The sequence below is a fragment of the Macrobrachium nipponense genome, chromosome 42 (assembly GCF_015104395.2).
Source record: "Macrobrachium nipponense isolate FS-2020 chromosome 42, ASM1510439v2, whole genome shotgun sequence".
Classification (NCBI taxonomy): Eukaryota; Metazoa; Arthropoda; class Malacostraca; order Decapoda; family Palaemonidae; genus Macrobrachium; species Macrobrachium nipponense.
The window spans coordinates 26,463,066-26,475,744 of record NC_061103.1 but is presented as its reverse complement, the minus strand read 5'-3'; the positions used below and the strand labels follow the sequence as shown (position 1 = coordinate 26,475,744).

At 35.8% G+C, this 12,679-nt stretch overlaps 1 protein-coding gene across 1 annotated transcript in view; it reads right to left on the bottom strand.

Moving 5' to 3' along the window:
- LOC135213027 (UDP-glucuronosyltransferase 2A3-like) overlaps positions 1 to 10,762 on the bottom strand; it is a 107,887-nt gene extending 97,125 nt beyond the window's left edge. Inside the window, exon 1 of the mRNA XM_064246839.1 lies at positions 10,485 to 10,762. The gene's annotated coding sequence lies outside the window, so the exon portion shown is untranslated. The remainder of the gene's footprint in view (positions 1 to 10,484) is intronic.
- Between the last annotated feature and the right edge of the window lie 1,917 nt (positions 10,763 to 12,679).

Below are 12,679 nucleotides of genomic sequence, written 5' to 3'. Positions count from 1 at the left end.
CCACTGTCTTAAAGTGGTTGCATGAAAATCCACTGCACGGACACCCGGGTTATACCTTGATGTCACAGAAAGCCAAATCCTTATTTTATTGGCATACGATGCTTACAGATATAAAAAAGCACATAGCAAATTGTCGCACTTGTCAAGAATACAAAGGGCACACGAAGACACCTGTCAGCCTAGGGGCTTACCCCGTGCCAAATCAACCCTTTGAAAGAGTACATTTAGATTTATTAACAGGATTTTACGAGTCAGACAGAGGAAATAAGCACCTCCTAGTAATTATAGACGCTTTGACTCGATATACAGAACTTATAGCGCTTAAAACAAAAACCGCGGTCGAGTGCGCTAGGAAGTTTTACGAGTGCTACATTTGTAAACATGGAATTCACACATCATTATCTCAGACTCGGGCGGGGAGTTTCAATAATCATTTCCTTAACTCCTTGTGCGAATTCCTTTGTATAAAGAAAATCAATACCATGATCTATCACCCAGAGTCTAATGGGCTAGTGGAAAAAGGCAAATCGTAAGGTTTTAAACATTTCAAGGGTCACCTTAGGGGGGCAGATCCCAACTGGGACATTGCCATACCTGCGGTACTAAGCACACTTAATCACTCGTATCATGTGTCTATTAAAATGACACCGCACGAGGCACTGTACGGTATCCCGGCCCGAACGCCTTTCCACATCTTAAAGCCTACAACTAATTTATCAAATCCTCTAAAGGATGTTATGGATGCAAGCATAAGTCGATATAATATAATTCGTAAGAATTTAGAAGAAGCACAGATCATAATGAAAAAAAATCATGATAAAATAGCTAAGCCAACTAGAAAACATATGCCGTGGGCGATCAGGTATACATACAAGTATACGTACGCAAAGGTTTAAAATTATAAACTGACACCTAAGTTTGAAGGCCCGTTTAACATTTTAGAAAATTTAACGGCCAATAGAGTTAGGGTTCAAAATGTATCCAAACCCACTGATGTGAGAATAGTCCCATTGGCACATATCAGAATCTAAAGAAAGGTAGAATGGAGTGAGGGAAAAAATGGTTGTATTTATGAAACTTGTATAATAATTTATATATATATCTATTAATCATATTGTATGTAAACCTATTCTTTTACGCGAGTTATTACATATGTTTTACTCATTGCAGGTTTCAAAAATGAATCTGTTATTGTTAGGAGTGATATTGTGTATTCAGACATCTTTGTTGTATGGAAAGAGCGCTAGGACGAAAGAAATAGAATTTAATCATGGCTCGATTATCGAGAGAATCGATGATGTATTCATCGTGTCAAGTAATATTGTTATCGAAGTAGATATGCATGCTATTTTCTTGCCTGAAGATGACGTCCTTAACTTAAAGAATGACCTGATGAGGTTTGGTATTTCCCTTAAGGAAATGCACGAACGTAATTTTCATGCTAACTCAGAGATTTCACTAGCTCAAACACTAAGCGTCGCGGAAATGTTGTCTTATGACATACAAAATAAAAACCGCCGAGGCAGAAGAACTCGCTCGTGACCTGCTGATGTGGTCTGTGCGCACAATACTCTTGAACGCCGCAACCCGCTTATTCTAGCTGGACTAAACATCTTAGGATCAGTTGCGAATCTAGGCTTAGGAATCTCAAATCGCCTTAAGATAAATAATCAAAATAAAAGAATTGAGTTTTTGCAACACAAAACAGAACTGGCCTTATCTGAACTTCGCAGCCAGTTATCTTCGATCAATCAAATAATGAATATCGTTAATGAACATTCAAATAATATCGATCAGGTCATGGAAGTTCAACATTTGCTGGCTACTTTAGCTTACTATAGTTCGAAAATAGATCATATCCGTGTGAAAATATCACATTTTATTGAAAAGTCAAAAGATTACGTAGAAGCAATTACGTTAGCAACAAAGGGTGTGTTATCTCCTCACCTCATGCCTATTAAAGATTGTGTTCTCCTTACGACTGTCATTCGTAAGTATTTTTTGGTTCCTCTCATCTCCCTTGGATATCTTAGTAGAGAGGTTCTTTCTTGACTAGAGGAGATGATTCAAACAGGCAAGTTGAACAAGATAACAACTTTATTCTGTAACTCCATACTAGGAGATGCAGCTCGGTCGGAAGACCGATATGTTTTGATCGTTGGCGTGGAACTGCCATTCTAAAGCATCGCGTCGATAGCGGAACATTAGCTATCTCAGCAATTCATATAAAAAAACATACGTAGTCCGCCGGCTCGGAAGTTACAAGTTTCCGGCGTAGGTTAACAGGTCAACCGCTTCCCATGGAAGTTGTTGTGCAAAGTTATCATAAACATAAAAAATGTTGACAAAGCTTAGAGCTAGATCAGGCTACTGCAGACAGCGCATAGCGTAATCTAGGTCTGCTTTGGTCACGTAGAACCCTCCTAATGCCATGACCCCAGGTCATTGGTTTATATTTACAGATCTTGTAGATCTAATATATATGTAATTATTACATATATATATAATATATGTACTTTTTTTCTCTATATTTTGGTGTTTTTATGGGCTCCTTTTATTAGATGGAATTCTGTTGTTACAGAACATTTTTACCAGTCATATATATATATATATATATATATATATATATATATATACATATATATATATTATATATATATATATATATATATATATATATATATAGTATATTTATTCATATCTGGCAAAATCATGGCTACGATACAGTTAACAGCAGTAACATGTTCAAATGTACCTGTGGAGTCACCCTTTAACAATAACTGTCTTCTACATAATATGAGACATTATTCCAGTCCTTGGGTTCTCCCCAGGTCAAGTAGCCTATTCGGCTGCCCACCAATCCACGGAATAAGTCTGGATTATTAGCTTCTCTGACAATTCTGTAATATATATATATATATATATATATATATATATATATATATATATATATATATAATATGTGTGTGTGTGTGTGTGTGTGTGTAACTTTAACGTAAGCATGCATATACATGGCATATATTATTTTAAAACAAAGACTTTTGTGAATAAAAACCTTACGGGCTGCTCTCTGAGCAAGAGCCCGTGCTGGCACAAGGTCAACTTAATCTAAAACAGAATAAAAGCAAATAGCTGGATTAGCCTTAATCTCGAGGGTAATCCTGAAAATGAACCTTTTTGGATTAGGGTTAAATACCTCCTTTGGCAAGATACGAAACGTGTCAACACCGCTAATTGTAGGAAAACCTTTCGTAGCTCGAGTCAAGGTCGAGTTATAGGCTGCCCAAACGCTGACCGATGGTAGGGCGTAGCAAATAGGAAGCCGGTTTGGTCAAGTTGTCAGAGGAGCAAGCAGGTACATGGTATGCATAGATCTGTCAGAAAGACATTTTTCATAAAATTGCATTCCATCTAACGCGAAGGTTATGGATGCCCAGCGTATTTTTAACAATAGACCAAGATTTACACGCAAAAAATGTCTTTTTTATTATTAAACAATAGAAATTGTTATTTTTGTAACTTACTATGAAATGAATGACTTATGAACGATATCAGTGACATTAGAATGATGCATAAAGTACAGCAACTGTAATTTGGACACCATTAAATAAGCAAGAAGCTTATTTAATGGTATTGTAACTCATGCTGAGATCAGGACCCATTGAGATCTCGACAGTATATAACTAAATATTCATCTCGATGAAGGGCAGGGCTGTTGCTCTCCAACTATATGTGCGACGCCCGATCATGGGCCAAGTAAGAGAGCTCTAGAAGGTGTACGAAACATACCAATCGAAAAATGAGCAAGACGCCATTTGCTTCTTCTTCTTCTTATTCTCTCTTTTTTTTTCATCAGCCGAAATCGTGGCTACGATACAGTTAACAGCATTAACATGTTAAAACGTACCTGTGGAATCACCTTTTTGCAATAGCTGCCTTCTACATAATAAGAGACATTATTCCAGCCCTTGTGTTATCCCAACGCACCATTTTCATTGGTATCCGTAAAAGAAATAAAGATAAAAACAAAGAATGTACTGTCATTACAACTTTAATCCCTTTGGGAGTAACATTCCCCCAAATCAGCCTCCTCGCCCCAAAGGGCTCTGACCTTCACCGTCTTGCCACTAACCAAATCAAGCTCCTCGCCCCAAAGAGCTTTGACCTTCACCGTCATAGCACCGAGGTGACGCGGCGTTCTCAAGTCTGTCTTAATATACAGGTTATAAAATGAAACTTGAGTTTTAAAGCGTAATTGGAAAGGAAATGTGTAAACTTCCATTCATACAGTAACCATATAATGTTAACAAAAGGCGATGTTAGTGTTACCATGAAGAATAAACTTTTCTTTTTTAAGAAATACAGTACTTGGCAACTTTCTTTCCGTTTCATGTAGAATAGACAGGCCAATTTATTGCCTCCATTTTTTTTCACAATGGCCTTGAAATGGACAAGTAAAGGGTGGTCCAACATTGTCAAAAAATTCCTGCGCGACATCACATATCCTATTGGTATGCGCAGGGTAGCCAGCATATCCTTCCAGATTCTACTTGACAAATCCGCTGCGTGTTCTCTCTCTCTCTCTCAGAGATCCAAATTCATTGTGCCAGTGTGAGAGAATGCTACGCTTACACACTAAAATAATATATATATATATATATATATATATATATATATATATATATATATGTGTGTGTGTGTGTGTGTGTGTATGTATGTATGTATATATATATATATCTATATATATATATATATATATTATATATATATATATATATATATATCATATACTATATATATAACATACATATATATAAATATAATAATCTATAATCTATATATATATATATATTATAATATATATTATATATCCAATGTAGCACGATGGAACACGTAGCTACTTGAGAATATCCTTAAATCCACGGTAGAAAGGTAAGTGAACCAGGGACTTGGAACAAGTACTTTCGTAGTATGTTCTACATTTTCAAGTTCACACTGAATTTAATATATTGGTCAACTTCTATTATATTCAGGGTGAACTTGAAAATGTAGAATAAACTACAAAAGTACTTGTTCCGAGACCCTGTTTCACTTATACTTTTCTACCGTGGATTTAAGAACACGTGTATATATATATATATATATATATATTATATATATATATATATATATATATATATATATATATTATATATATATATATATATGTGTGTGTGTGTGTGTGTGTGTGTGTGTGTGTATTATTATGTATGTATAATATATTGAAATTAGTAAACTGCTTTTAAACCTTTACTTTGTTCAGCCTGGGAACACATTTCGGTTAGAATGTACGTTCTTATATGATATATATATATATATATATATATATATATATATATATATATATATATATATATATATATATATATGCGGCTACGTGTGTGCATGATAGTTTTGTCACTAATTCAAACATGTCGTTTTAGACTCGAATATTACGCCATAAGAAATGAATTTTATATGATAAATAGTATATCTGCCCTGTCAGGATTCGAACCTGCGTCTTTTAGGTTTGATACGCAGGTGATAGGAATAGATCCACTAAGCCGATATGGGAGATCTAAGACGATTTTGACTTATAACATATTCCTGTCAAATTTATACCCTGTACTTAAAATCAAAGCGACACAATCGTCACTTACTCAGCTGAGCGCGAAGTTGTAATACTCTCAAATTCATGACAGTTTTGTCACAAATTCTCAGGTTGCATTGTATACAATTTCTCTCAGAATCGAGATGGGTGGATTATTGGACACGGCCTTTGCTCAACCCCTGGGAAAACAGTGTGTGGTGTGTCAGCTGGATTGCTGTGGTCACCTGCATTGTCGGAAGACTTTCACTTACTTGGATGAGAAATATGAGAGACGGTAGCGCGGAGGCTGGTGAAGATTCATGAGCTCTAAACACAGTGCAGACATTACTGCATGATTGGCAAAATTTCACATTTCTTTTTCGCCACTTGGCTTTGGAGACGATTTATATACTTAATCTTTATCACTAGCACATTTGTTCTGTGTATTAGTACTGTTCATACCAGGGCCTCATATAAACAGAAGGGTTTTCTAGTGGAGATATTTAATCTGAAAAAAAGTGTCAAGCTTTCCAGGGCTAACTGTCCTCATCGTCCTGAAGTCGTTAGTTCTGGAAAGCGTGTCACTTTGTCTGAATAAATATCTCAGCTAGATACCATCCTGTCTAAATGAGGTCCTGATATATATATATGTGTGTGTGTGTGTGTGTGTGTGTATACACATATAGTTAGTTATATGTATGTATATATACATATATGGTTATTATTGTCTATTATCATTGATCAACATTCAAGTAAGCTTAAAGTATGAAGGGGTTCATAAAATTAAAAAAACTATCATGTGCATGTCTGTGCTTGCGTATTAAAAAAATTATATCCTAAAGGGAACATTTCGGAGCCTCGCGTAATGTAATTAGTTTTGATTGCCACAATCTGTATGACTAATCAATATGCGGGCCGCGTATGACTTGGTAAAGAAACTGTTTGTTAGAGAAATTGGATTTTACGCTCTTTGGCTCACGAATTAGGGAATGTGATTGATTGCTTTCAGAGGAAAACACGAATGCGGCCAAATCGAATATTTCCCCGGACCCATATTTTTTTCCCGGGTGTGATTTTGATATTCTTAATTAGATGGTATTTTTGATTTTTGATTTTTTTTTTGGGGGGAGGGGGGGGGAATGGGGGAGGGGTTTTTTGAAATAGATATTTTGTACTTCTCTGTGTTTTTCTCTCCAATGATTTCTGTTTTCTTTTATACGTTATTTTTTGTTGTTGTCTTAGAATATATGAAGGATGGATAACTTCAGATTGCTTTTATGCCAAGCTATCTAGTGTGTTAAAGAGAAACAGTCGTTTATAAAATGACAGATGAACCATTGTTCTGACAGCAGATAATCATACTTATGCGTGTAATAATTCAATAACAAGATCATGTTATTGTACGGTACACTTTCCCAACATAAATTGTGCTCTTGCATTTTCTCTCTTAAAAAAATGTCAAATATATAAAGTATATAGTAAATAAAAAATAATTTAATTCTGAATTCAAGCAAATCTTGCTTATCAATTCTTCACGAGAGTTTTAATTTGCTAAGAGCATGCCTGGACACTTCTCATTGAAATATTGGCCCGTAAGAAATTTCCTGAATTGCCGGAGATTTTTTTCTCTCTTCTCATGATAAGAATGCAAAATGAAAGGTTCGTGATTCGTTGTGCCCCTTTCACGTCTGGCGCACTCCTAAAACTTGAATCTATTTAAGGATGCAAGTAATTAACATAAATTTGACTGAAAAAATATTATTCCTGATTCATCTATTTCATATTTGGGGATTTGTGAAGCATTTCTTAGTATTGTTTTTAATATCCTAACTAAACGGTTGCAGAGTAGTTGAGAGGGACTGTAGTGACTACAGGAATGTAGTCTCAGTTGTTCCATAAGGTAGTGTTCCTGGCCAATAACTTTTTATATTGTAACTGTACAACATGTGGTTTGGTCTTAAAAATAAGCTTATTTCTAATGCACCGATCCTATCTGCCGTTTGTGGACCTGTGGTTGCTTAATCTCTCAACAGAGGTTAGCTACAATTAGCTTAAGATACTAATTAATTGACTATTTTACTGTTATGATTATATGCGGGTCACTGGCCTTTTGCGTCTATTAGAAATGTTCATTTACAGTGGAACGAACACATCATTTGCCATTCAAGTACAAACGTAAAGAAGTCGTCTTATGGTAACCCTCTTTCTCTCTCTCGCTTCTTAGTCAATAGTCAGCTGGTCGATGCGACTGGGTATATGATTCATTCACGGTTTTAGAAAGTTAGTGACGTCACGGTTCCCGTAAACACACGTGGTCGAACCAAAACAAAGCATGGGTCTAGTGCTGCCTTCATTTATTCATCGGTTGAAATGCTAAACAACTCCACTGCTTTGTGCATATGGGTTCTACTCATTTTCGTGTATATATGGAAAGAACTTGATATTGACCCTTTGCAAGGTATCTTTCAAAAACCCCAAAGCACATAGAGAAGTGTTCGTATTTTCCGATGTCCCTCATGAGTAAAATTAGTTAAAAGTAATTTCATGGACTATGGGTTTTCCTAAGCAAGGGAGAATTTAGTTTAGATACTGGTATACGTGAAATGATAAGTTAAACTAAATCAGAATGTGGCCTGGCTCATAAAATTATTGAGAAGCATTTGAATGAGTGGCTAGCAATGACAGCGCGTAGAATTATTATATATAAAACTGCAGTCTAAATCTTGTGTTAATTCGCTGAAGTATTCATGGTCTGACGTTATGAATTCGTCAAACTTGTACGGAGATTTTAACGAGTTTGGCATTGACCTTAACAAACAAACAAGCTAATATTAAACAAGGTAATCGAGATTATGAATATATGAGAGTGAAAAATCTTAAAACAGAAAGTCTTATTAATGTTTCAGAAAGGCAAAATTTTATCATGAAGTCAACAATCGGTTTGTATAATATGCTGTAAGCCCCACACATCGTAATTACATTATGAAACAGATGAAATCAAGATAGTCTGGGGCATTTCTTCTATCCAAATGCAGTCAATTTAACATTTGGACTAAAGAGGCTCTTGTTAGGAAAGGAAGTAGGTTTTAAGCGAATGAGTTATGTCACAAGTCATGAAACACTGAGGTGAGTAAAATGTATTAAACGGTGCTAGGATAGAAAAGTAATAAAATGGTACCTCTGGATGATTTATGGATAACATGTGTTAGCAGGGGAGAATTGTACACACTTAGCCAAATATTTTTGTTCAATTAGTTGTAACGAGGAAAATCTTTAATGCTGTACAAAAGAAAAAGCCGACAGAAGGTAAACAAAGCTCTCTGGTGTTAATGTCCCAGATAATGAGTGTTGCTTTTGCCAAGAAGAAGAAGAAAATATATGAAGTTACTTCAACTTTCATTTCTCGTTTATGAATAAAGCCTTATGGCGAGTCCAGCATCAAGCAAATGTAACCTCACGTTTCTCTATATTCCCTTGTCTCCCGATAAGCTATCGCCCTTGGGAAATGGCTTTGTAGATTTGAACCCAAGCAAACCGGTGGTAAGCACAGCATCATTATTCTGGTAAACTGATCACATATCCTACTGTCTTTATTTAAAAGAAATAAAAAAAATTGTAGCGACTATAAATTCATTTTGCTCTTTTTCAGTGAAAGTCTTTACGTCTTTACTGAACAATACTCAAATAAGCAACGACTGATCAAATTCAAAATTAAAAGTATATGTTATATAAAGATTTTTAATGATCCTGTGAATAAAACTGTATGGCGTTCAGTATTTGTGCGTGCTATGAGTATATAAATCCTTTCTTATTTTGCATACTACTTGAACACACTAAGGGACCGCGTGTTTATTATCTCGTGCAGTGTGGCAAGACGTGCATGCAACAAGGAAAATGTGTAATTTTGGGCAATTGTATTTTAGACTTATGTACTTAAGTTTAAAGTACTTGAAGACTTGACTGGAGAGAGAGAGAGAGAGAGAGAGAGAGAGAGAGAGAGAGAGAGAGAGAGAGAGAGAGAGAGAGAGAGAGCAGACATGTTACCATAACCAAACTGGCCCAACCTAACTTATTCTATTACTGCCTTACATTATCTTAGTTGTTTGTTTTTAAACTTACTTTCTATCGTAAAATTGTGCAAACTTGATTCAGTCATTTTATCTGATTAAATCTGATCTTGTAAGATGATACAGAGCACTTGGAAACGCTAGTGATAACTTTATAAAAATTTAAAAAGCCATTTGATATAGAAAGTCAAATTTCAAGAAAACTATAAATATAATGAGATAGAAAAGTCTCAAATTCAAGAAACCGTAAATAGAAACTGACAGACGAGAAGGACCAAGTGAAGGCCAGAAAAAAAGATAAAAAAATGAAGCAAATGATGTTGGTGATGAATTGTCTGATTTTTGTAAAAAAATCTCACAAGTCATTCCATTAAAATTACAAGTCATTCAAGATTTTGAAAGGTTGGAGACGTATTTTATTACAGACTTGAGAAAGACATTCGATTATATACAGACATACGTACGTACATACATGCATACAGACATATCTTCGGCAATTCTTACATATTCAGATAAGCATACGTGCGTAGAAAATTTTTTACCAGAATGATCCTGAGAGAGAGAGAGAGAGAGAGAGAGAGAGAGAGAGAGAGTGAGTTCTTTGTAGGCATCTGTTGTATTTCCCGGGGCGTGTTAAGAATACTAGAATTTAGTTATGGAATTTCCCTCCCCTTCTCTCTCTCTCTCTCTCTCTCTCTCTCTCTCTCTCTCTCTCTCTCTCTCTCTCTCTCTCTCTCTCTCATTTTCCACTTCTGCAATAAGTTAGGTTTTTCCTTGTAAAATGTGTGAATTATACTTTTACGTCTTACCTTTGAAGTCTTGATGATAAGATGATTCAGTTCAACAGCATTAATGATCTTGAGAGCTGGAAAGTATCACTATATTGGATCCAGTAAAATTCAAATGAGATAAATTCCAACAAATTAGTGTAGACTTGATTTTATGTTCAAATTCACATGTCACCTCTGTATGATATTCATATAAAAAGAGAAAATCGAACGAAGACTCTTCACAGAATAGTACTAGCACCACATCCGACGCGGAGGTGATGCGTCGAGCACAACCTCCGGACCTGGACTAACCCACATCCATGAATCCCGGCACACTTTACCTTTGCTGGTGTTACTCCAGTTGCGGGTACATCACTCACATTTCTCCCAAGATTTCAGGTAACCCATTCATTTTCACCCTCATTCATAAGAACTGTAAAAGTTGAGAGACTTCTTCAAGCAAACGAAAGTATTTAAATATTATATGCCTACCTGGCAACTCAACCTTGTTTTTGCCCTTAGAACCGCTAGTACCCTCCCCCCAAGACCAGGGACCCTGAGAACCTCAGATAACGGAGTTGGTGATGCCAGATATTATACCGGCATAACTTTGTCTAGTCGCCGTCGTTACAGGGTGTTAGTCATAACGAAAGATGGCAAATGACTGATTTAATGTGCTAGGAAAATCCTTAGAAATTTAAACTTTCAAGGAAGAGTTCAAAGAACTTGAGCAGGTTCAGATGTGACATAAAGGGTACCAGGCAACTGTCTGGCATGTTAAGCGAGGTGTCCGTTAATATAGAAAGCTGTAGGATTACAGTCTAGACCAGAGTCCTAGACCGTGGGCTTACTGGCTTGATCGTATAAGACTACAGGCCTTGTGGTGTCCAATCATAAACTGTAAATTCCATTGAGAATGCCTTCCCTGGGTGGTACACGTGTTTTGTGGTTTCTTCAATTGCCTTTTACGGGTCAGGGACGTGGTAATGATGACCTACTTACCTGTCAGGGAGACTTTTGCTTCTGTTTTCCAAAGCATTTACTTATGGCAAAGATTTTCGTTCATTAGTATTGTTATGAATTGTATCGATTATATACACATGCAGTCTTCATCGTCGGAGCCTGGTGAAGATGTCTTTTAGAGCTTGTACATAGTACTATGGAAATTATCAATTCTGTATTACTAGAATATATATATATATATATATAATATATCTATATATATATATTATATATATGTATGTATGTATATTAGGTAGATCTTTAAGAGCATGCTTACGTAGCAGCATGTGTGTATGTGTCTGGTTTCCGTAGGTTGAATTACATCCCAGGGGGTGGTATTACCAGAGCAATGACTTCTGTGAAGATAATTTATAGCCAGATAATGCCTAATTTTGAGCAGTTTTGTAATATTTACTCTTATAAAAACCAGCCATATTATTTTGAAGTATTTTGACGAAGTTGATCTTCAGGTTTTACGTGAGAATTGTTTTAGTAATTGCTTTTTTTTTTTTTTTTTAACGAATCCCATGTGATATAAAAGGAAATGTTTATTTGTTATGTCGTTATATCATCGCTTTTGTTTCTTTAATATCCCTCCCTTTTTCTTGGATACTAAGTTCAATTCTTTAGACCAAAGTTTGTTCTTTAGACCTTGCTAAGGATAAGACCCAATCTTTAGACCAAGGTCTGTTCCTTAGACCTTGCTAAGGTTAAGTCCCAATCTTTAGACGAAGGTCTGTTCTTTAGACCTTGCTAAGCTTAGGTAAGGCGCAATCTTTAGACCAATGTCTGATCTTTAGACCAAGGTCTGTTCTGTAGACCTTGCTTTCGACCTTGTTAAAGACGAGATTCGTCCAGCCAGCAATCGAGGTTCTCCATGACTGCTTTCCGCCAAAAACGTTCGAATTCTGCACACCTTTCCGCCTGCCTGTCGCCTTGTCTATGTACCATATCATCCTTGAATTCTGCTCTCTCTCTCTCTCTCTCTCTCTCTCTCTCTCTCTCTAGTATGGTTATCTTCTCAACCCAACTTCATAAGTTTAAAACGTTTTGAATTTCAACTGTTTTCTTACACATGATTTGTAATCAGGTCATTGCTTTTACATGTTATGTTTTTCTGTTTAGTATTAAATATTCACTTATTAAAAAAAAAGTTACATAAAATGTGATTAACTTATGCTCTTTATTGCTTTATTCTAGGTAATATTTACTTCCAACTTTATCTTATCGCA